Here is a 23,335-nt window from a genome sequence, read left to right on the forward strand (position 1 = left end):
TACACACACACTTATAAAGTGGTCGCAAAATGAATCCAAATGCAATGCGTTCATTTTTCACAGATGGAAAAAAAAAGTACAAATTTGGCAGATTTTTTTTCATTGGTTGGAAAAAAAGCAAATAGAAAATCCAGAAATTTCTGAGGTTTCGCGACGGGCTGACAGGAGTTGGTGGTACCTCATTTATTAAGGTTCGAGAGCCGTCGCTTTTCTCCGCCAGGGGCCCAGCTGTTTCCCGGGAATCCCTGGATGGCGCTGGGGGGACTTCAAGGCTGGCATTGACTAATGCAACCGGGGCTACAAAGCAGCTGCTGACGGGATTTCGGTGACGGCAGCGGGAGAGGCCAGTGCCGCCGTCTTTGTATGCCCTAAAAAAATGGTGAAAATGCTACACGCACCACATTAAAGGCACGCTGACATCTTAGTGGTAACACAATATGCAGAAGGATGGCACTGGTTTGGTTTAAGCACGCTGCTCAAAATGAGATATTGCAGCAAATCGACCAGCTGAAGGCTTTCCGTGTGCTGCTATTTGTCCAGCCCTAAAAAGCCGCCCTTCGGCCCATTGCCTTTGTGTACACTCGCTCTATTCAAGCTTGTGTTGGCTTGCTTGCTGAAAAACACCCTGTCCGTCAGACCCGAGACTTTATTGATCCTCAACGTCATTTTGTTCGCCAAGCTTTCATCGCACTGTGTGAAATTCGAAATGAAATCTAAGTCCGCCGTACCCGTTCATCTTGCACGAATATCTATAACAGGACGCAGGAGTTGGTCCCTCTGCTCTGAATTGTTCATGTTCCTCCCTAAGGGTGGTGCTGCAGTGTAGCCTGCTCTGTTTCTCGGGACACGCCGTCAGTCCTATTTGGTTTCATTTACCCATGTAGGAAAATAACTGGAAAAAGGGTTAGTTTGTCTTGTCTCCAAAGAGTATTAAAGACCCTCAATAACATGTTTTAATAAACTGTTTTCTTATTGTATTTTGGCAGTTTCATAAATACAATTTCCTCTGGATGCCCTCCTCGCTGGTTGCGTGAGTCAGTTCCACAGACCCTGTTTTTTAAACGTTACATTTTTTTTATTTAGCAGACACTTTTCTCCAAAGCAACTTCCAACGAACTCTATGTAGTGTTATGAGCGCACACACCTTATTCACCGTGGTGGCTTACACTGCTAGATACACTACGTACACTGGGTCACTCATCCATACATCAGTGGAACACACTCTCTCTGTCACTCACACACTATGGGGGAACCTGAACAGCATGTCTTTGGATTGCAGGAGGAAACCAGAGCACCCAGAGGAAGCCTACACAGGGAGAACATGCAAACTCCACACAGACTGAGCGGGGTTCAAACTCACGTCCTCTTGCACCACCCAGGCGCCGTGAGACAGCAGCGCTACTCTTTATGCCTCCGTTTTTATTAATGTTATCATTAAACCATTGCCTAGTTGATGCTTTTTCCCAAAGCAACACACAGTGTTGGGCCCATTAATACAGCTGTTTGCTTTACTGGAGTAATTCATGGTAAGTTGCATGTTCAAATGCACAACAGCAGTATCAGGGAGTGGTACTTGAACATGCAACCGGGAATAACTGTGAAATAATGAAACCATTGATGCAGTGACACTGAACACTGTCCTCTTCAGTGGGTTCCTGACTGCTGTGAGAGAGTCCAAAGATAGAGGGAGCTAAATAAATGGATTTGATTTGGATTTGTCAAATTGAGGTCTATCAGTTTACACACACTTCTAGGCTACACCATTTTCAGTATGCACTAGAGCACTAGACACACTTCTTGTTTTTTTTAAAAATTTTTGCTACATCCATTGTCATACTGAAGACCGAAGAAGACCATAAAGCTACTGAACTACAAATCAAACAATAGCGAACCTTTTTCTAAACCTACTGAAGCAATCCCATCTGCAAAGGTGTCCGAGTGCGTGTGAGCAGGCCTGGAGAAACCCTTGAAAAATAAATTGAGCAAGCGGAGAATGGAGTAAAAACGCAAGCACGGGAGCACAGAGGCGTGTCCACTCACCTCATGTCTCCTGGACCCCACGGTACCTCAGCTACAGTACCAGGAAGCCACAATGGTGTCATTTTGTTGGATGGAGAGAGGCTGACCAAATGGGGTGAAGAGGAGAGGCTTCATGAATCAGCCACTGGTGGTGTCTTATTAATCGTGACTCCATAGGGGTGATACCTTGTACTTCTCTGACAAGCAGCACAGAAGGCGCAACAAGATGGTTTATATTATAAACCTTACTGGGCTTTACTCAGTTGATCGGCCCATGTGCCTATGGTCTAGTGCTTGCAGAAACTTCTGGAAATCCATTTCAGGGGTGGAAACCCCCTCTTAACACTCCATGGAGGGCAGAGTGACCTTCCTTGGGCCCTGGGGCAGATGACTGAGCCACTTAGATGACTGAGGAGCGTGGCGAACCACGGAGACCCAGGGATGCTGTTTGGCCAGCTCCTTCAGTCAATTTAGACCTCTCTGGCCCCAGCGAGCCCCAACTTCCGTCGTACTCTGACCCTAAGGGCGACTGTTAATTTAGCATGACGTAAACAGCGGTTAAGTACAGGTGAGCTGCGAAGATTCCGATATTTAAAAATGGCTCTCGAGCGCGGGACTCACCGTTGTCCTGGGTTCGCTTCTCTCCCGTTGCTCTTTGGTGTGATGATGGCATGAGAAAAGGCTGAATGAGAGTTACATCATGTAAATGAAAGAATAAGCAAGAAGAAAGAAATGTTTTTAAAAAAAAATCGCAAGATAAATATACTACAAAATACAACAAAGTTTTAAACTGGAATTAAAAGCAAGGTATTGCTTAACACAATGTAAAAACATCAATATCCTTTAATATGCTAAGTTACATTCTCTTTTTATAGACATCTGAGATTGTTTTCACCAAGGGCAATGCTAAAAATTAGTGAGGGTACTGAGTACATGTGTTTTTGCAAGTACAGGCAATCCATAGGTTACATTTATTAATTTAGCAGACACTTTTCTCCAAAGCAAATTCCAACAAACTCTACATAGTGTTATCAGCCCACACACCTTATTCACCGTGGTGACTTACACTGCTAGATACACTACTTACAATGGGTCACTCATCCATACATCAGTGGAACACACTCTCTCTGTGTCACTCACACACTATGGGTGAACCTGAACAGCATGTCTTTGGATTGCGGGAGGAAACCAGAGCACCCAGAGGAAACCCATGCAGGCATGGGGAGAACATGCAAACTTCACACAGACTGAACAGGAATTGAACCCATGTCCTCTTGCACCACCCAGGCGCTGTGAGACAGCAGCGCTACTCATTGTGCCACCCTACAAGCTTTACTAATATCTGATTACACACAACCTGTAGTTACGAACCACCCCCATAAAGCTTACAATATTAAAAATTTGAGTTACATACACACATTGGCTGAAACCCCTTGTCCCAAGCAGGGTCACGGTGAGCTGGAGCCCTAAGCCAGCAACACAGGGCGCAAGGCTGGAGGGGGAGGGAAGACACCAAGGACAGGATGCCAGCCCATTACAAGGGACCCCAAGCAGGACTCAAACCCCAGACCCACCTGAGAGCAGGACCCAGCCAAGCCCACTGGGCCACCATGCCCCCCGCGTTACACACAATGATTCATAATAATAAACAGGCATCACTTTGCTACGCGCATCAAAGCATTACGTGTCTGCAGCGGTTTGTCAGCTTGTTCGTAATTAGGGGACTGCCTGTAATAAATTTGGGACACTCTTGTGTCAACATTTCATTGGCACACAAGAAATAAGAAAACAAAAAAGCTCCATCAGCCCACAGTAGCTATACTCACGCCACATTCTCTAATCTCATGTCAAGGTGAACACACAAAGGTCTGACTCCAGCAACGCGGAAGTTATGCAGTAGGATTGTGTTAGTTACCACACTGTAGTGAAAGCAAAAATCTGGTGTCAAGCGCAACAAAAGCTGCAAGTCCATCAAACAGGACAAACTGGAACTAAATCTGGATTCCCCTTCAGCTCTTCTTACCACAGGTGAAAAAGCGCTGGTTTATATGAACTCCCAACAAGAAAAGTAAAAGGACAGCCGCTGAAGCCATATCACTTGCTCTTTTCCTGGAATAGGAATACATACGTCTTGTTCAGCACATAATTTCCTATTAGCTGCAACATTATTACTGATGGCAGGTCATGTCCTGGTTGGGTCCGTCACCTTTCAGTCTAAAGGTTCCTTGTTTAAATCACACCTCCTCCTGTAGGCTGAGCACCCCAGTCACGGTGTTAACCCTGAACTGATACAGTAAAAATCGCCCAGTGCCAAGTCAATCGTCCAATGAGATGCTGTTCAGGTTCCCCCATAGTGTGTGAGTGACACAGAGAGAGTGTGTTCCACTGACGTATGGATGAGTGACCTATTGTAAGTAGTGTATCTAGCAGTGTAAGTCACTGCGGTGAATAAGGAATTCATTGGAAGTTGCTTTGGACAAAAAAGTCAGCTAGATAAATGTAAATGGGGTAAGATCATTATTACACTATGTACCACATTTTATTTATTACACATCATGAGCCCAAAACTAATTTTTGCTAAAGATTATTCTCACAAAGTTACTGTAGTGCATATTTCACATGACACTTTAATACTGCCTGTGTTTTTTATAAAATCCCACGTTCTGGTTTCACATATTCTCACTCTCATGAATTCTTAGCATGTTCTCAAGCAGAGAATATCAATACAGGTATCCTCAGTATACTTACTCCCCATTTACAGACTTTTTATATAACAGCCCTCCAGAAACTGTAACCATCTGGTAAGTGCTCATTAATTGTGTACATGTTTGTTATGTTTAATAATGTTACTAACAATTTGTTTGATAATGGAAAAGCCTATATGAAGCTACTCATGTAATGTACACTGGTTTACACTGTGGTTTGTGACAAATTTGCTGTACTCAACAATCACATGCCTGCATCCAAATCTCTCCTTCTGTTGATCTAATGCACTTTTTGTACTGTTCTATGAGATGTATGTGGCTTTGAAGAAAAGAATCTGCTAAATGAATTACTGAATAAATGTAAATCTGCTATATGTCTTTCGTATGTTTAAATGTATTTACTGTACAACAGTTTAGCACAAAATAAAATTTTTGCTCTAATCAGCAGTTACATTTACATTTACATGTATTCATTTAGTAGAAACTTTTCTTCAAAGTGACGTACATCTCATAGAAAATACAATGTGTTCAACAGAGACGTAGATGCAGATGCGTCATTCTCAAGTGCAGTTAGATGTTTCGCTTCGCCATATGACTCAATGTTCATCACATCTGCATAAAGTTTAATCTGAATATCCATGATTTCTGGTCACCTTCCTAGTAATTTTTTTTTGGAGAAACATATGAGCAGTTACGTTACATCATAGGAGTAGCTGTGTAACGATTTATCCAGGCATGATCTTAAAGTTATAGTGCATGAACATTTATACCTTACATGAATTTGGTTTGTGGGGGAAGTGAGTGTAGTGAAGCGAGTGAGTTCTGTCCTCTTATCATCGTAATGTTTGGATTAGTATTTTTTTTAATTGCAATACTTTGTTTTAAGTGTTTGGCGGATTTTTATGGAAATATTTGGACATGTTCGTGAAGTCCAGTATAGTATCATTTTTTTCCCTATCTAAAATAATGGGACAGGACCTGCTGGTTTACAGACTCTTGGAAAATGGATTGTTTTGAGGAACAAATTAGGTCCGCTTTACAGGGATACCTGTATAGAGAAGCATAGATTTTACTGTCTTCTAGTGTCATCTGCTAGGTCTACCGTAGTGTTTTTATAGATTTCCTACAGAACAGGCCAAAAGCATCAGCTCTCGTGATGTTTGTACTGTGCCCTCGGCACATTTCCCCTTCCGTAGCCACAAAGTGTGCTTGTTGAAGCCCGGTAGTCTCCATCGCATCTCGAGAAGTGTAACGTGATCTAACGGTAATGCGATCTAAGGGCAAACACCTTTGTCACACTGAAAGCGAACCATCGCTGAGCCTCTACCCAGGCTTCAACAAGGCAGGCCTGCCGTCAAAATCCTGTTGAGCAAACAGGGTCAGGAAGACCTGTGCTCCCCCGACCCCCACCACCACAAAACTCCTTCCTGGTAATATTTCTCTGTTGACTGAAGTCTTTAATCACAGCAAACACATTCTCAGCCACGTTATGCCATCGCCTTCCTTTGACTCAGCATTCTCCCTGAGGATCCAAAGTCCATTGAACCCTATTCAAGATGATTGCGCAAGCCTGTCTCCCACGTCCATCATCACATCATCACCTTCCTGCTACCGGTGCCACTAGCCAACAGCCACAATCTAGTGGCAATACAACACACCTCTGCACCACAACTCCAGTTTACGAAATGCATCATATACAACCAAGTGTCTGCGTAAGTCGCTGCTCTTTCACTTCCAAGCCCGTATCGTTCAAGGAATTAGAACCTAATGGGCTAAACCATGACGCTCACACGAGTTGAGCCTCCTCAAATGCAGAAGCCTACACAGGAGGGGCAGGAGGCAGGAGGAGTCCACAAGAGGAAGAGTTTGTTTGTTCTGGCATTAGAAATATGTATTCAGGACTATTGAAGACAACCGGATTTGTCAGAAAGTAACAATGGATTGCCAAAGTGCAAACACATGCAGAAATAGCTAAGGTAATTCACCAGCACATTATTTAAGTTTTTTGCCACGTCACTGTGCGAATAGCAATGCCTTGCAGTTGGCCTGTGATAACAATCATCGGTGCATGAATAAGTGCATTTTAGTGTTTTTTGTGATTTAAGGGCTTGCCAGGGGGGTGTGGTGGTGCAGTGGGTTTGGCCAGGCTCTGCTCTCTCATGGGTCTGGGATTCAAGTCTTGCTTGGGGTCCCTTGTGATGGACTGGTGTCCTGTCCTGGGTGTGTCCCCTCCTCCTCCAGCCTTATGCCCTGTGTTGCTGTGTAAGGCTCCCGCTTGCCACGACACTGCTTGGGACAAGCAGCTTCGCCAAGTGTGTGTGTGTGTGTGTGTGTGTGTGTGTGTAAGGGATTGCCAGAGTAGCAGAATATTTTTATAACTCTCATTAATTTCGCTGTATGTTGTTAGTTTTTCTTTTTTTAACCCACAAACTGCACTTTGCCAACATAAAAGGCTCTATTTAGTGAAAAAAAAAATGTAAAAATTCATGTCAGAACTTTTAGAGGATTGAAGTGGACCCTTTCTGCTTTAGCCCACAGACAGAAATACTTAACAAAGCTCTGAGGGGTTTAAGATACTGTTCACTACTGTTTAATAAAGAGAAGAGTGAAGAAAAAGCTTGTTGTTATTAGTGATGAATTGTTCAAACAAATTCATGTTAAAGACATAGCATTTCATTTCAAATAAGAAAAACATTAAATTTATCTTTTGGTTACAGGGAGATGTAATGTTTTCTTTGAAAGAAATTGGTGGGGTCACCAGGTAGATGGTATCTTCAGAAGTCTGAACATCAGGAGTGAGTTTTATATCACAAATATGGGTTAAAGTATGCAAGACTCCTGAAATTATTATAAGGGTCAACTGTGTATTCAGTGCAGAGTGCCTATTTTTAGATTAGCAGCCTATTTTAGACCTATTTTTGCGACCTATTTTAGACCTGTTTTTAGATCAGCGAAAATCAAAAGTCATCAAGACATATTTTCATCAAAAAAACAATGTTTTTTATAAGACATTATTGTGAGTCAATCTTTCATTCTAGATGGCTGCTGCTTTTGGCCATTTCAAGACTGGGCTGTGATGATGGTGTTGATACTAAAAAACTGCTGAGTATAATGAAGCGTAGTTCTCCCAAGCAGGAATATGCTCCGTATTTAATAGATGATGGAAATAACACTTCATACCATTAAATTATTCATGTGAAAACCACATTACTTTTTCATATGACTAAGTGAGCACTCCTCTTTAACCTTTGCTCATGAACAAGGACTTTTCACCTGTTGTCTTATCACAACCCTGAGCAGGAAAAAAAGTACGGTTAAGAAGAGATGACCTGATAACTTAAAAACAGAAGTTTTACTTCTGAGGTCTCTTTTTCTCCAATCTGTATTCACTTTTCACTTCCTTGTGCTGGTTATGAAGAACTGCAGTAGATTTACATATTAAATGCATTATCTGATAATATATTGCAAAGAAAAATATGAAGCCATTGGCTCGGTATTGCCTTGTTTCATTTGTCATGTGGAAAGAACTGAGCATTTCAATGAATCCCAAATCACTGCGATTACATCCAAGAGAAATACATTAGAAAATTCATTCTCATCTGTCATATATATTTCAGAACAAATTTAAAGCTCCATCCTGGATCCGGCATTGTCCATATTCCACAACTCCCATTTGGATTTAATTATTAACAGATGACTTCGGAATATGACCGTTTGAAAACAGACCACGTTTCTCAAAATGTCAAGTGTAATGAATAAAAGAGCCAAACTCAAAATGTTTTCTAGAAAATGTGTTTTAATTGTGTGTACATTACTGATCGTGTGTGTTTTGGGCCCCTGTGTGTATGATGCATGGGCAGTGACCACTAGTGTGTGTTTAAGGAACCACTTAGGGTTTGACACGCCTTCAGTTCAGACAATACGTCTGGATTCTCGGTCTCGGACAAACAGCTTCATGGGAACTGCCAGCGACGGACATCAGCCGGCATCTTCCCGCCTTGTTATCTCGGTCCGCCCAATGTTATTTCATTCATCCTCCCAGGGTGGACAAAAGACTTGTGTCGAGGTGACTGAGGAAATGTTTTCCTCCTCATCCTGTCACCCTGCAGTCTGTGACAGTGAATGAAAAAAAGATCTTTTCTGCAACCTATCAGTTTCCATCTAAAAAAAAAAAAATCAGATCCTCAAAGTGTGTCCGAAGGGTTGTGTTTCTCACATCAAAAAAAAAAAAAAACATAAATTCCACTCACAAAGCATAAGCCCCTGGTTGTTGCTCTTAATTCAGTACTTTGCTTCCTTGCAGGTTCATGCTGCACACTCAGTCCGATGTTTTTTTCCCTCTTTTTTCCAAAATAATGCTGCACCCTGTAGACTTAATAGCTCTGCTCTGTTCCCACCTGCAAAAGAAAACAGGCAAGTCTCTTCATGAGGGTCGCAGCACCAATATAGAAAGGTGTTGATTTACAGCTGTGCTGAAGAACTAAACTTCGCAGGCAGAAAATAAATAAGATTTTAAGTCCCAGCTCCTCAACAGTGGAGACCCTTGCATTATACCTCTGTATCACAATAACCACTGGAACTGTGAATTTAGCACTAGCATTTCTGAAAGTCTGTGTTACTGTATCTCTTGCATCTGGAGAAATATCTATATGATTTTAGCACTGATATTTTGGGGGGGGGAAAGTGCATGTGATTTTAGAACTGGCATTTTGGAAAATGTTGGTAGATTTTTGCACTAGCTTTTTGCAAAATCTCAGTATGATTTCCACACTAGCATTTGGAATATGTCCATATGATTTTAGCACTTTCAATTTTGGGGAAAAAAATGAGTTTAGAACTAACATTTTGGAAAATCTTGGTATGATTTTTGCACTAGCTATTTGGCAAAAGTCAAGAAAATTCAACACGAGCTGGAAGAATGGAAAAAGGCAGATTTTAGAAGGCATGAGTGTCATGGTTGTTCATGTGGGTATTTCTAGTAACAAATCACCCTTATGCCAGGTTTTTTTTTTGCTACAGATCCATGCAATCATGTTCTCACATATGAAGATGACTGCCCACAGGCCAGTCATACATTCTTTTGCCTCTTTTTCTCTCACCATCCCTGGTTTCCCTCCAATCCTCTTTGGGGCAGGAGCGGTAATCTCTCTACTTTCATCGCATGGAATTAATATAGAGGTCAAGTAAATAGTCCCTCTCCCAGCATGGCGTTGATGGCAAGGATAAAAGAAGACGGATGAGTCTCAGGAGCCGTCGTCGCAGGTGTTTGCCTTTATGAGGCGACCGCTCCGGGATCAGGTTCTCATTATGGACATGGTCCGGGCCAGGGCCGACGTGGGCCCTCTGCTTTTCCAGCACTCGTACAATGCCGCGCGCAGCGTGTAATTTAGGAAGGCTAAATTTAGGGAGGGCAAATCAGTCTTTATTCAAAGCAGATACGAGTCAAACAGAGATCCACCGCACTGCGGTCGGCATCCCAGCCAGCCTGCTGCTCTTCCCTTTCATGTCCACGCAGCTGAAAAATGCGCCGTCTTCTGAATCGTAATTTTGCTTTCTTCTTGCTTTCTCAGCCATAATTTGGGTCTTCTCAACCATTTCCACCATGTTAAGTGATTCATAATTTGCAAACACAACCATCATCAAAGACCGTAGAGTACAACAGAAAAAAAACTATCCAGAGAGTGCTCTCTCCATTATTACATGAACAATGAGTTATGATTTGTTTGATGCCTGTGCTCATGGCAACCAACACTGCAAACACTTTCACATCTCACATTGCGCTTAATTCAATCAAGTGATGCATTTAAAGCGTCTTAAAGAAATTCACTCAGTTGTATAACAGCTCCACAAATGATTGAAAGCAGAGCATTAAGGGTCAGAGATGATTTCCATAAATGCTACTGCACAAATTTGCCCAGTTTTGCAGAAACTGAGGGTTGTTCTGGAAAAAAAAAAGCAACATTTGTACTGTTTCCACTCTACTTTTGACCTCTAGAAGATGGAACGGAAAGATGTGTTTAATAAATAAAACCAGCCTTTTACAAAACATATACTCTGTGTCGCCCGTCACCTTTTCTTTCCACTTTAGCCTAATTTCCTTAGCAAATTCTGCCTTTTATCTGTAGCCTGCATCGCTTTTTCAGTTGAGTGAACTTGACATTGCTTTGTCTGTATAATACCACTGGCGCAGAGAGAGAATCCTGTAAAGGGGTTAGTCCGATTACTACACTCTATTCTTCAGCTAATGGGAGAGACGTGTTGAATGGAATTAAAATGGAAAATGCATGTTTAGTTGCCTGAGCAAGAGCCGCTGATAGAACTGTGGTCCTTAACATTGCAGGACCCGAACCTTAGACTCTAATTTTCTCATGTTTTCTGAAAAATCTTTAAAAAGATTTCCTCTTGATGAGTACAGAGTGCATTGTCAACGTACCTATGTAGAAACAAAAATCAAAATTCCTAATTCCTAGTTGCACATGTCTCTGAGAAGAAGCACACACTAGGAAAGTTGGCCGAGGTATCCATCTTCCGACACACATGGATAACTGCACCTGGATGAGGACTGAATGATCCCAAACTAAACTTCAATGGACTATTTCATTTACTCTTCAGATGTGTTTAAAACCACCATGGTGTTCACAGGTGTTTGAAAATAACTTGAGATGTATTCTAAGGTGGGGCGTAGTGGGTTGGACCGGGTCCTGCTCTCCCGTGGGTCTGGGGTTCGAGTCCCACTTGGGGTGTGTTGCGACAGACTGATGTCCCGTCCTGGGTGTGTCCCCTCCCCCTTTGCCTTATGCCCTGTGTTGCCGGGTAGGCTCCAGCTCCCCATGACCCCGTATGGGACACGCGGTTCTGAAAGTGTGTGTTCCAAGGTAAAACGGAGGAGTCCACTACTTGTTAGACACCTGTGAAACAGTGGCAAAATCAAATTTTGGCCTAAAAATGTCAAGATATCACGACAATACCATGTTTATATATTGAAGATATGTACGGATGAAAGACCCTGGATGTCCTTAGTAGAGGGGTCAGACCTAAATCACTTCAAAGGTTATCATGAAGCCATCAGTACAGGCAAGAAGAAAGATGTCCAGAGGAACCAGGCAGATGAGTTGCCCCCCAAAGCAAATACAGATTTGTCCAAGATATAGCTCATGCTGTTTAGGATTTAGCTGAGCTGCTGCTCAAACACCAAGGTATTGTTCTCAGCTTTTTATCCCACTTCCACACCCCCTTCACAGTCTCAGGTGGAGAAGAACTCCAGTGAAGGACAGGATCTGAAACCAGGCTTGGAGCAGAGGTGGGGGATCTGGGAGGGGTTACACTGACATGAGGTGACAGTACCTGATGGAGATGTTGAAGCCGCTGTTGAGACCGCTGACTTTGGCAGTAGGGGACCAATCAGTGAGAGTTCAAAAGAGCATAAAGGCAAGACCCACTGAAGCAGGCTGGGGCTGAAATGAGGAGCAGAGGATTAACATCTTCCCTGTTTTACGCTGCTGCAAAGGCCATAATACCTTCAGCTCAAACATATACGAATATTACTTAATAATCTTGTTAACACCATTCCCCATTTCCCACCTTTCCTTATGTTTGTATACTAAGCTCTTTACAATAAATTTCCTATTTATACAGTAAGGTAATTTTTACTGTATCAGTTTAGGGAATGTACCTTGATCCCAGGTAACAGAGTAGGAGTAGGGACTTGAACCCAAGTCCTACGATAGCAAGGCAACAGCTCTAAACACGGTGTGAACTGAAGCCTGTCAATAACATTATTTTCTTCTGCTTTAGGTCCTCTTGGCTACAAATCCCTTGTGAATTGCTTTGTTCCAGTTGCATCAGGATGAGAAACATCGGTGAGTAATTAATGTGCAGACCGTAATAAATTCGTCAGAACTGTCATTCCAGAAAAATCGCTTTCATCTCTAACAGTTACAGCAAAATACTTGACATATAGACACTGATTTTTAACAAATGTGCTGATAAAATTAACCAAGAGCGATTTTAATGTCAATTTCTGGTTTTCCTTTATACAATTAAGTGTTTTGGGGGGTGCACAGACATGTTGTCCTTCAGCTGTATTTAAAAATTCAGAAGGCGTACTATCTAGAGGAATGTAAGCATGCTGGGTGCTGAACAGGGATTCTTACACAACAAGGAACCATACACAAGGGGTCCAAAATGGGAAGTCTGTGTCAGCCTTGTAGTGGAACAGTCCCTGTAGCCCTCAGAACTGCTGAATCCTTCTCAACATTCAAGAAGGATCTCAAAACTCATTTTTAGACTAACCTCTCTTGCTCTCCTGACAACTGAATGATTAGTCTTTCCCCACCAGTTATGATTATCTTTGTATTTGCTATTCATATGTTGCTTCTATACATAGTGGATTGGGTATATAGGGATGAATATGAGTACTCAGAAAATGGTGATGTCAAACATACAAGCTGTGCTTTAATAGCTATGTGTTTGTACCTAAGCCCTCTGTCTGTTGTGGAATGTACAATTAGTTTACTCTGAGTTGTATGTCACTTTGGAGGAAAGGCCAGCTAAATGCATAAATGTAAATTTACAGTAAGTACAAATGGAAGCTGAAGCTTTGCAGTGAAAAAGTTTACCACATTCTTCTTAAATACACACACACACATTTTCAGAACCGCTCATTCCATACAGGGTCGCGGGGAACCGGAGCCTACCCGGTAACACAGGGCGTAAGGCCGGAGGGGGAGGGGACACACCCAGGACAGGATGCCAGTCCGCCGCAAGGCACCCCAAGCGGGACTCGAACCCCAGACCCACTGGAGAGCAGGACCCGGTCCACCCACTGCGCCACCGCGCCCCCCAGCTTAAATACACATATAAGGTATTTACTTTTCTGCATTTAAACTTTAAAATAGGAAACACACACACACACATTTTCAGGACCGCTCGTCCCTCACGGGGTCACGGGGAACCGGAGCCTACCCGGCAACACAGGGCGTAAGGCCGGAGGGGGAAGGGGACGCACCCAGGACGGGACGCCAGCCCGTCACAAGGCACCCCAAGCGGGACTCGAACCCCAGACCCACCGGAGAGTAGGACTGCGGTCCAACCCACTGCGCCACCGCACCCCCTCAAAAATAGGAAACATTTGGACTTTTTTTTTGGAGATTTTTGCTGGTTGCCTATGCTTTTAGCAGGACCGCCCCTTTCAAATGGAGCCTTTTCCATTTATTGGAATCAATCAGCTGTTAAACTGGAGACTGCTGCGATCAAACATGGGGCAGAGCAGGGGGGCCCGAAACCAGCTCCGCGTGACGGACGACTCGACAAGCCACTCGCTCCAAAGTGCTCCAGCGGCGGAGACTGCAGTGAATTCTGCGGCAACGACTCGCCGCCCCACCCCGCTCCCTCATTACATATGCACATGTCTAATGAGCAGTGACATCATTTCCTCCCTCATGCCATTCCACAAGTGGTTTCTATTTTCCTGCTTCTGGCCCATTTTGCTGCAGTAAAAGATCCAGCCGGGCTTGGCAGCCCGCTGTGCTGTTTAAAACGGTAATAATAAAGCAGAGCCATGGAGAGAGCAAAGGGACAAGAGAGAGACAGAGAGACAGAAACTGGGCTCTCCACTTGTTTCTTGGTATTTATTGGAGGGAGCTAGCCGTCCATTAAAACAAGCACAAGAAAAAAGAATGTTTATAAAGGCAAAGAACATTAAGATAATGAATTATTTAATTAATAAAATAAATCAACGCAAAAAACTTAAGTTTGCATTTATTCATTCAGCTGGAGATTTTCTCCAAAGTAGCTTACAACATTAAGATAGATACAATTATTTCACCCATTTATACTGATCAATTGACCAATTTGGGGTAAGCACTTTGCTTAAGGGTATAGCGATAGGTGGGATTCAAAGCTGTGACCTTTGGGTCTGAAGGCAGCAGCTTTAGTCACTACATTACCAACATTTTCCAGATCTAAGTTTATGATATTATGTTTATTATTATGGGTATAAATATCAACTCAGATCCCAGGACTCTTTACTGACAGTATATAGCACACTGGAACTGGCTGTGGTTCAGCATCAAACATGAAATACAATTTAACAATATATAAGACGGTGAAGGACAAGATAGCAGACAATTTATGAAACAGTCACCACGCGTAAGTAATATCAACCAAATTGCAGATTTATGCATATGAAGTAAAAACACGATAAGGTAATGTTGTTGTGCTTTTCTCTATTTTCATTTTTCCTCTTAAATATCATTGGCACTGCCTTGGATGAAAGACGGAGCTTTTTAATAGGAGGGATACTAAGACAAACATGAAATCTCACACTGATCACAATACTGAAAATGTCCAAGGAATGAGCACTATGGTTGGCATGTGACTGCAGTTTTCCATGCCGCATCAAATCCGTTCAGGTGGAACATCCAGCTGTGAGTCTCCTTGGTTATCTCAGCTGAGCGGCCGTCTAAAATATCAGCTATTAGACAGTGGTGCCACTTATGCTTAACCAGGAGGCTGATGGCGATATGAGAGGCAGCCGGCGGCTCTGCATCAAGACATCGCCACTCTGAAACAAGTTCCTGCACATTCGCGTCATCATTCTGATCTTGTGTCTCAATCCGTGGCACATCCATGAGAATAAATCAATCAAAAGGAAACACAACCAATAAAATTTCATTTTTTTCACACGACATGCAGTGCATGTTTCAGAGGTTATGGCAGCAAAACAGAGCCCTGGGAAATAATCTCCAGGGAACCGACACTCGAGCAGATAATGAGTGATAGTGTTTTGGTGGACTGAGTCCAACATAGGTTGTGCACATTTGCTGTTTTGTAGGCCTCCTGTTTATCCTGGGCTATATCTGTAGAGTGTGTTGCTGGCGTATGTCATGTGAAAACGCTCCTGGACCGCATTCTCCAGGTTCCCACTTGCGTCTCTGACGCGATGCCATTGAGTGACTTGAAATTGTATCTCTGGAGCAGTCAAAGCCTGTTTGAAGTCGTCCTAATTGTGAAGAAACAATGCAGGCTGGCAGGAAGACGAAGCCCAATGGAAACACTTCCCATTGATCTTTCTTTGCCGATTGCCCATGAAAAAAAAAAAATCCACTGCTCCCCTCTTGCCCTGGCGATACAATCTTTAATGAATGCTTGCACGCCACGGGAGTGTTGAATGATACTGATCATGTCAAGGAGGGCAAGGTTCAACTCTCAGAAACAATCAGAAATTCCATCTTAACTATCTGGACGTCTTCCATAATGCCACACACTCTGCGATCACCCTCGTAATGGACCTACACTGAAATAAAACCTGGCACCACCCTGGCGCTCCGGCCCGCCTCACATGTGAATGTGGTCCATTTGCGCATTTCAGCAGCTCATTGTTGCCGTGTTCCGATCCCAGCTGGAGATAGCAACGCGCAAGCTGTTGCCTCATGGTGCCTGATGGAGCTAGAGACTCTTGGTGCACACAAAGCTGTTTTTTGGTGCATCTTAGTAGCATAAATTGGGCTCTTTTTCTCCTCCCCCCGGGAGGACTTTATCGTCTGCAAGGCTGAGGACTGTACATAATTTGCAAAGTACAGAACTGATACTGTAAATTAGTTTAATAGCTGCCTGGGCCAGTTAAGCATTTTAATGTTTGTAGTGCAGATAACTGAAAGCAGAAATGGTGCTTATTTAAGATAGGGCTTAAATGCAATCAATCGGACAGAGGTGGCCACCTCATTTATAATGTTTCTGGAGATGCAAATTTTGCCCTGTCAACCGGGACAGGTGAGCAGTGCAGTTACTCAAGTCCTGCACAATCATGCCTTAAGGGTGGGACTACTGTCTTTGTCAAAGTTTGATAAACAGCCTGAACCAGCTGAAGTGGAACTGAAAGAGTCGTTTGTAGAGACGCAACGGCCTTTAATCAAGATTTTCGTTAGGGTGGTTTCCTAGTGTAAAAATGAGATCTTGCATGCAGATTTGAAAAGCAAAACGACATGAATCAGATGTACTATCAAGAGTGTAGATTTGTGTGGAGAAGAAGCAGAGTCTCAGCATGGGCCATCGTGGAGATCCTATGGTGTGTCACCTGCATTACAAGCAAGCTGTTATATATGTGGTTTGCACCTGTTTGGTCCCAAATCAGATATGATCAGCTTTATCAGATATACCGTGCCTTATTATATTGGAAAAAGTGGGGATTTGACACAAAGAGCCTGGGAAATAATTCCCAAGAAGCATTCCATAGCCAATGACTGACCATGCTGTATTTTCAAGAGAATAAAACATGCTAACATGGCTGTCAGTGGTCACATGGGAAGAAGCATCGGGTTCTCATGTGAAATCTCCACTGAGAAAACGAACATCTTGAGCTAAGACACAAAGGCCCAAACTGTGATACTTCCAGGAGAAGAGCTGTCTTCCTTAACTCTCTCCAGGCAGATGTTGTAGCTGGTACAGATTTTTCCTACTGCTAGTATTAATTTGGCCCTGAAAGGGTAAATCCCAAAAGTAAATATTGTAAGATTTTCAACAGGTACCCTGAAGAAAGAGGGTCACAGCAGCTCTCTGTGGCCAACCATCAAATCCTAATCAAGTGAAATCGAGCACATATTTTAAATCCAGTAACAAGGCGATACTTTTTTAGACTTGTCTGACATACCCTGCTTTGCAATCTTTTAGTCTGGACTGAGACACATCTATTTAGGATTTTAAAAGGTCAGCCTCATTCAATTAAGCAAGTAGGGACTGGTGGTTTATTCAGACTAATACAGTGAAGAAGGGGGTGCAATGAAGACAGACGAGCATAAGTATTTATTTTCCTGAAAGGCAAGGAGGAGGCAGCATAGACAAGGAGGCTTCGATCTGGAGATGCTGTAGCTGTGGATGGGGCCGCTTGACACAATATATAGATTATATATATATATATATATATACCATTGCTACACACATGGCTTTTTATCCATTCTGCGACTAAAAACTTTTATACTGTGTCAAAATTTAGCTTCCCTCTCTTCTTTTGGTGACTAGCAAGAGACTGCATTTCACGTTTTCTTTAAGGCCGCATGAATGCTCTGTAAAAGCTGATGTTGTTGTTACGCAGTGTCATGGAGATAGAGCTGAATCTTGGTGATGGCATATATAGAGCTCTTCCAGAATGTTCTCTTCTCCACTTGTGTTCTTTGTCACTATGATTGTGTCCATTCATTTGGTTTCTGGGCCTGTCAAAAGGATCAGCTTTTCACATGACATGTCCAAAGTATGATAACTGTAGTCTTAAAATTTTTGCTCCCAATGACAGTTCTGTTTTCATTTGGTCCAAGATACAACTTTTTCTTTCTTGTCACTGCATGGTGTCCTTAAATGTCACACAGCTGAGAGAGTTTTCATTTTTCTTCTTCTCTGAGCAGCTATCACTCGAGCTGCTTTCACTGCATTGCAAGTTTTCGCCGTGTGGTTCGTCTGCTGGTGTATTTTGTATGTGCATCCTTTTGCTGCTGGAACCTTCTCTGTGAGGAAAGCTTTACATAAGAGTGGAACAAGTGACCCCCCCCCCCCCCGTACCCCCCACAGGGCTGACCTTGACATATGTCTCCTCAGGAGACACAATGGTCAGCTTATTCCCCGGCACTGACCTGCAAATTCGGGCAGCCTAAGCAAAACGGAAAGTGTGGTCTTTTGACAGCTGGTGCCCAGAAGAGAGCAGCTTATCCTCCCATATGACTCATCCTTCTGTTAGGTTTATATTTTATTTTATTAAACTTACTTACGAACTCATGACAAAACCAACATTACAACTATTTTCTTCTAACTCAATAAAGGGCAAGTACAAATCATAATGATCTGCTGGTTATTTCTTGAGGAATGTGTAGAAAAAGGGAAGAAATGACATTTTCCAATCACTGAATGGAAACTGAACTCATGTCATGAGCATCAAAGAAACAGGCGAAAAAGTGGACAGTTTATTATATATAGTCTTTGTTCTGTGCAGTAGAGCAATTCCTTCTTTCATCAGAAAGGGAAAAAGTGAGACCTTTATCATCTCCATTGTCTTTAACTGGTCATCATTTCCAGCCATGCATGATTAAAAAGGAATTCACCTTCCCAGCAACATTTAAAATCCCTCCTAGCCTTAAAATCCACCCAACTGTGGGACTTACATCTGCTCACTGCAACCGAAGGGCCTTCTCTGTGATTCAAGCTTTAGCTCTCAGCCAGAGCATGAATGTATATGTTGGACTTGACATCCCATGTCTGCAGACCACACAGGTTAAAGCGGAATCCCCAAACCACTCTGCTGCCCTCTATCTTAGTCCAAAATGCTTTTCAAGGAAACAAGGTCACAAGTTCACTACCAGCAGGGAGGCATAGTGGTAACCAATATATTCCAAACATTTGGTGTAGTGCTGCTATTTTCAAAAAAAATGGAAATCTCTGTAGCTCCTGTGAGTTATCCGTATGCGTTATCCATATGTCTGTCCACCGATGCACATGCTCGTGATAATTTTTTAAGCAGCACGTGTTTCCTCCTCGTGCCGTTTTCGCATATTGCTGTCATCACGTCGCTCAGCTGGCGCAGGAGAATCTGAGCAGCGACCTTCCGCTCAGTGGCCCTGAAAGCAACAACAAAGTATGCTGGTCCGTCAGATTCGCGAGTGAACAGGCAGAGCAACGGAGGATTTCGTTACCTGTGGGGCAGGCATCTGAGCTGGTTGGGGGTGCGAGGGAAGGTGGGTGGTGACCTCACCCAGCGCACCGCGGCCTCCGCGTTATAAATGAGTGTGTCGTGCCACTGCGGTCGGCCGTAAATGACCTCACCAGACGTGGTGCTGTAATAAACTGAAGCAATAAGGGTGTGCAGAAGTAAAAACAACACCCGTGGTGTGGGGTGGGGCAGAGCTGTACATGGGGCATTAGGCTAGGGAAGAGAAGGATTTTAAGGATCATGAATTGCCCGCACATAATGCACAAACCGCCCCGGGTGATCTCAAAGAATGTCCTTCATTTGACCAGAGTGACAAGTTGCGGCAGTAGGAGGTGCAGATGATGTTGATGCGATAACACCCGGGATGTCGGCAGGCCCAGGAAGAAAGCCTTTTTCTGCTACGAAAAAGAGACTTCCATATGTACTTTTGCATTCCCCGGTGCCACTAACCCAGAACAGATGTCCACAGTAAACGTCCTTGACCCATGGCGTAGTGTTCGGCATCAGTCGGACGATGCTTTTTTCCTCATCACCGTGTCTTGGGTTTGCATGTATAATGTATAAAAAACCTTTCTGCTCAGCACCTGACCAAACTATGAGGTTTAAACTATGGATGCTAAAGAGCTCTTTTTGTTTAACCCGCAGCTCTGGACTTTAGGAAACAGCCATATATTAAAGTCTAATTGGACGAAGAAACAGCTCAGTGAACATTCCCTGCTGGTTCCCCAGGGACCAGTCCTAAGGCTGTTACAATCTGCCTCCCGTTACAAGGTCTGCTACTAAGTTATGACCTATCAGCTTCTTGTAATAATCTTTTCACAAACATCTGTTAGACGAGATTTACATGTGCTCTGGTGATTTATACTGCTGTATGTCCTCAGGCTATGTCTGTTCTGGAATCTCGACCTAGCCAGCGGGAAGCGATCTCGTGCCGCGATTCTTGGGAAAGTCAGAAAGAGTCTTCGATTGCCTATCGCACAGAGGTGGAGGGGGTTGTAGGGTGTCAACAGATCTGTGCGTTGTATCTCTCTTGTTGACTCAGGTATTACCAGACTTTCTTTTGACAGTGTACATTGGAGTGCTCCAGATCCATAGGTAAACACTTAGCCTGGCGCAATGCAAATTTTGCACCATGGATGCGCACATGCATTGAAAGCACTGTAAAATTATGACAGCACTTATGTTCATTTAGCTGAAATTTTAGAGAAATATCACACTAGTTACTTTACCCATTCATACAGCTGGGTAATTTTTACTGGAGGAATTTAGAATATGTATCTTGTTCAAGGGCATAAGAGCAATAGGTAGGATTGAAACCTGTAACCTTCACACCCAAAGGTGGCAGCTCTAAACATTATGCCATCTAGAATTCCTTCAATGAACGCCAACAGTGAGGCAGGAGGGGGAACAATGCGCTAGTTTGGAAACACCAGATTTTTGAAACAAAAAAACAAGAACAAACAAGCTTTAGCACTCTGAGGACCTGCTGCCCCTGATCTCTAAGGGTGGTCTCCTCAGATTAGGCAGCCTAGCAGGGCAAAGACTTGCTCGCATGCTATTAGACTATATCAAGGGCTGATAAATATGCTAATCTCGTCAGTATGTAAAATGTTTATTTGTGGGGGAGGCTCAAACAACCTAAACTAATATTTACAGAGGGACTGCAGCCAAATGTTCAAGGCCATTTCCCAGAAATCTCCAGCAAGTGTGTTTTCTGGGGTTTAAAGCACGTGATGCTTATGGCTCCAGTCTTTGCTCCACTCACAACCGTACTGCACATATGAATAGCAAGCATAATAAACAATTAATTAGAAATTATACCATAATATTTGACAACCATGATGCATGTGATCACCATCAAATCCTGCATTATTATTACAAGGAACAAGAGGGGCTCAGTGTACCATGATGTCATTTGTTTATAATGTGGTGAGAAAGCAGTAGAGTCTTGCAGTGCCTTTTCTGTGGGTTCAGACATGGGTTTGAATCTGGCAAATTTTCTGTGGAGTTTGCATGTTCTCCGCATGTTCGTATAGGTTTACACTGGATGTTTCAGTTTCGAGGGGGTGCGGTGGCGCAGTGGGTTGGACCACAGTCCTGCTCTCCGGTGGGTCTAGGGTTCGAGTCCTGCTTGGGGTGCCTTGCGACGGACTGGCGTCCTGTCCTGGGTGTGTCCCCTCCCCCTCCGGCCTTACGCCCTGTGTTGCTGGGTAGGCTCCGGTTCCCCGCGACCCCGTATGGGACAAGCGGTTCTGAAAATGTGTGTGTGTGTGTGTGTGTGTGTGTGTGTGTGTGTGTGTGTGTGTTTCAGTTTCCTCCTACAGTTAAAAGATGTGTTTGGGGTGGATTGGTTTAAACTGCCCTTACTCTGTGTTTCTGTGAGTGCTTAAGTGTGTGATTATGCTATATTGTACCTATACAGAGTGTATCATACCTGCTTGCATATCCTATGTTTCTGATATATACTCCAGATCCGTGTAGACTCTGCATTGTACACAGTGCACAGTAGTAACTGGTAATGGATAAACAAATGAATGTAGTGGGGATGCCTTTGAAAAAAATGAAATTATTTTTTGAAAGGCTTATCAAAGGGCTTGAGGAACCATACAGCAGCGCTGGTTCAGGTTTTCGTCGAAGGTCTGGTCACCTGTTGGATGGCCGGGGCTTCACCCCTATGTTAGAGTGGTGTCTGGAGAATCACAAAAAATAAAAGGAAACATTGAGACGGCCCCTAAACTATTCCCAGTTCTCCATGTCCACTGTTATTTACATAAGCATAAAACGGTGGCAGGCGCTTCCTAGGAACTGCCCTCACAACAAAATCTTTGGTGGTCCTTAGCTGGCCACTATTAAAGCTGCATTATTTTTTCTCCCCATGACCCTCGGAAAAGTCTCCAACTCAAAGATAGCCTCTCTCGGAAAGAACAGCTGTGTGTAGTTACATAACAGGAAACAGCTGTCAGCTGTCCATCTATCTCTCTCTTTTTGCATGACTTTGTAGGCCCCATCCCCAAACTCAGGTGCAGGTTTCGATGTTTGTTTTCAAAACCTGCACGACCCAGCTCAAGGCATCCCGGAATCCGCGGGGTGAGCAATAGTCAAGGTGTCTAACATCTCAGAACCAATGGGTGCAGAAATGAGGAAAAGCCACTTAGATATTTACACGCAATGACCGTATCTTTCCAAAATAGTGCTGGCAGCAGCATATTTGCTAGCCACAAAAAACAAACAAATAATAATAACAAAAACAACAACAACATCAGTAATAACAAGAAGTAGACATAGAAGAACAACATCGACGTAATAATAATTGTAACAATACTAATAATAATAATGAAGCTAGGATCGTTCTGAGGCCTTGCTATTCACAACGGGGCAATGAAGAGATGAGCAGATGGGGTTTTTATTGCTCATAGTTGAATTCAAATCCCACAACAGCTCCATTTCGGCTCTCAGTGGCGGCCTCTTGGTGTTTGCTTTAGAACGGCTGGGGAATGGGAAAGGGCTGGGGTATGTGCTCTGTCCGGTCAGGTTTTCACAACTCCACTCCAAAATAATATTCAGTTTTCTGTCCTTTATGCTGCTTAACCGTAGCCCCGCTGAATCTCGGCTCGTTTCGCTGCTCAAACTCGAGGAAAAGAAGAAAAAAGAAAACCGCGGTGTATTGATTATGTTTCACTCTGGTAACAGTTAAACATATTGCAGGGTGGTTTGTAAAAATTTCCTTTCATGTTGGTGGTGTCGTATGCTTCATACTTTGAGTGCTACATGCAAAATCTTGTGTCCAAAAAGCACAGGCTCCACAGTAATTTTATGTTTTGCTTTCATGGAAACATAATAATATTTTAGACATGTTAATGGAAATAACTGTATGAGCCATTGCCATTGTCTCCGTTTTTCTAGAGCAATGATAAAATAC

Source organism: Scleropages formosus, chromosome 15 (assembly GCF_900964775.1).
Source record: "Scleropages formosus chromosome 15, fSclFor1.1, whole genome shotgun sequence".
Lineage (NCBI taxonomy): Eukaryota > Metazoa > Chordata > Actinopteri > Osteoglossiformes > Osteoglossidae > Scleropages > Scleropages formosus.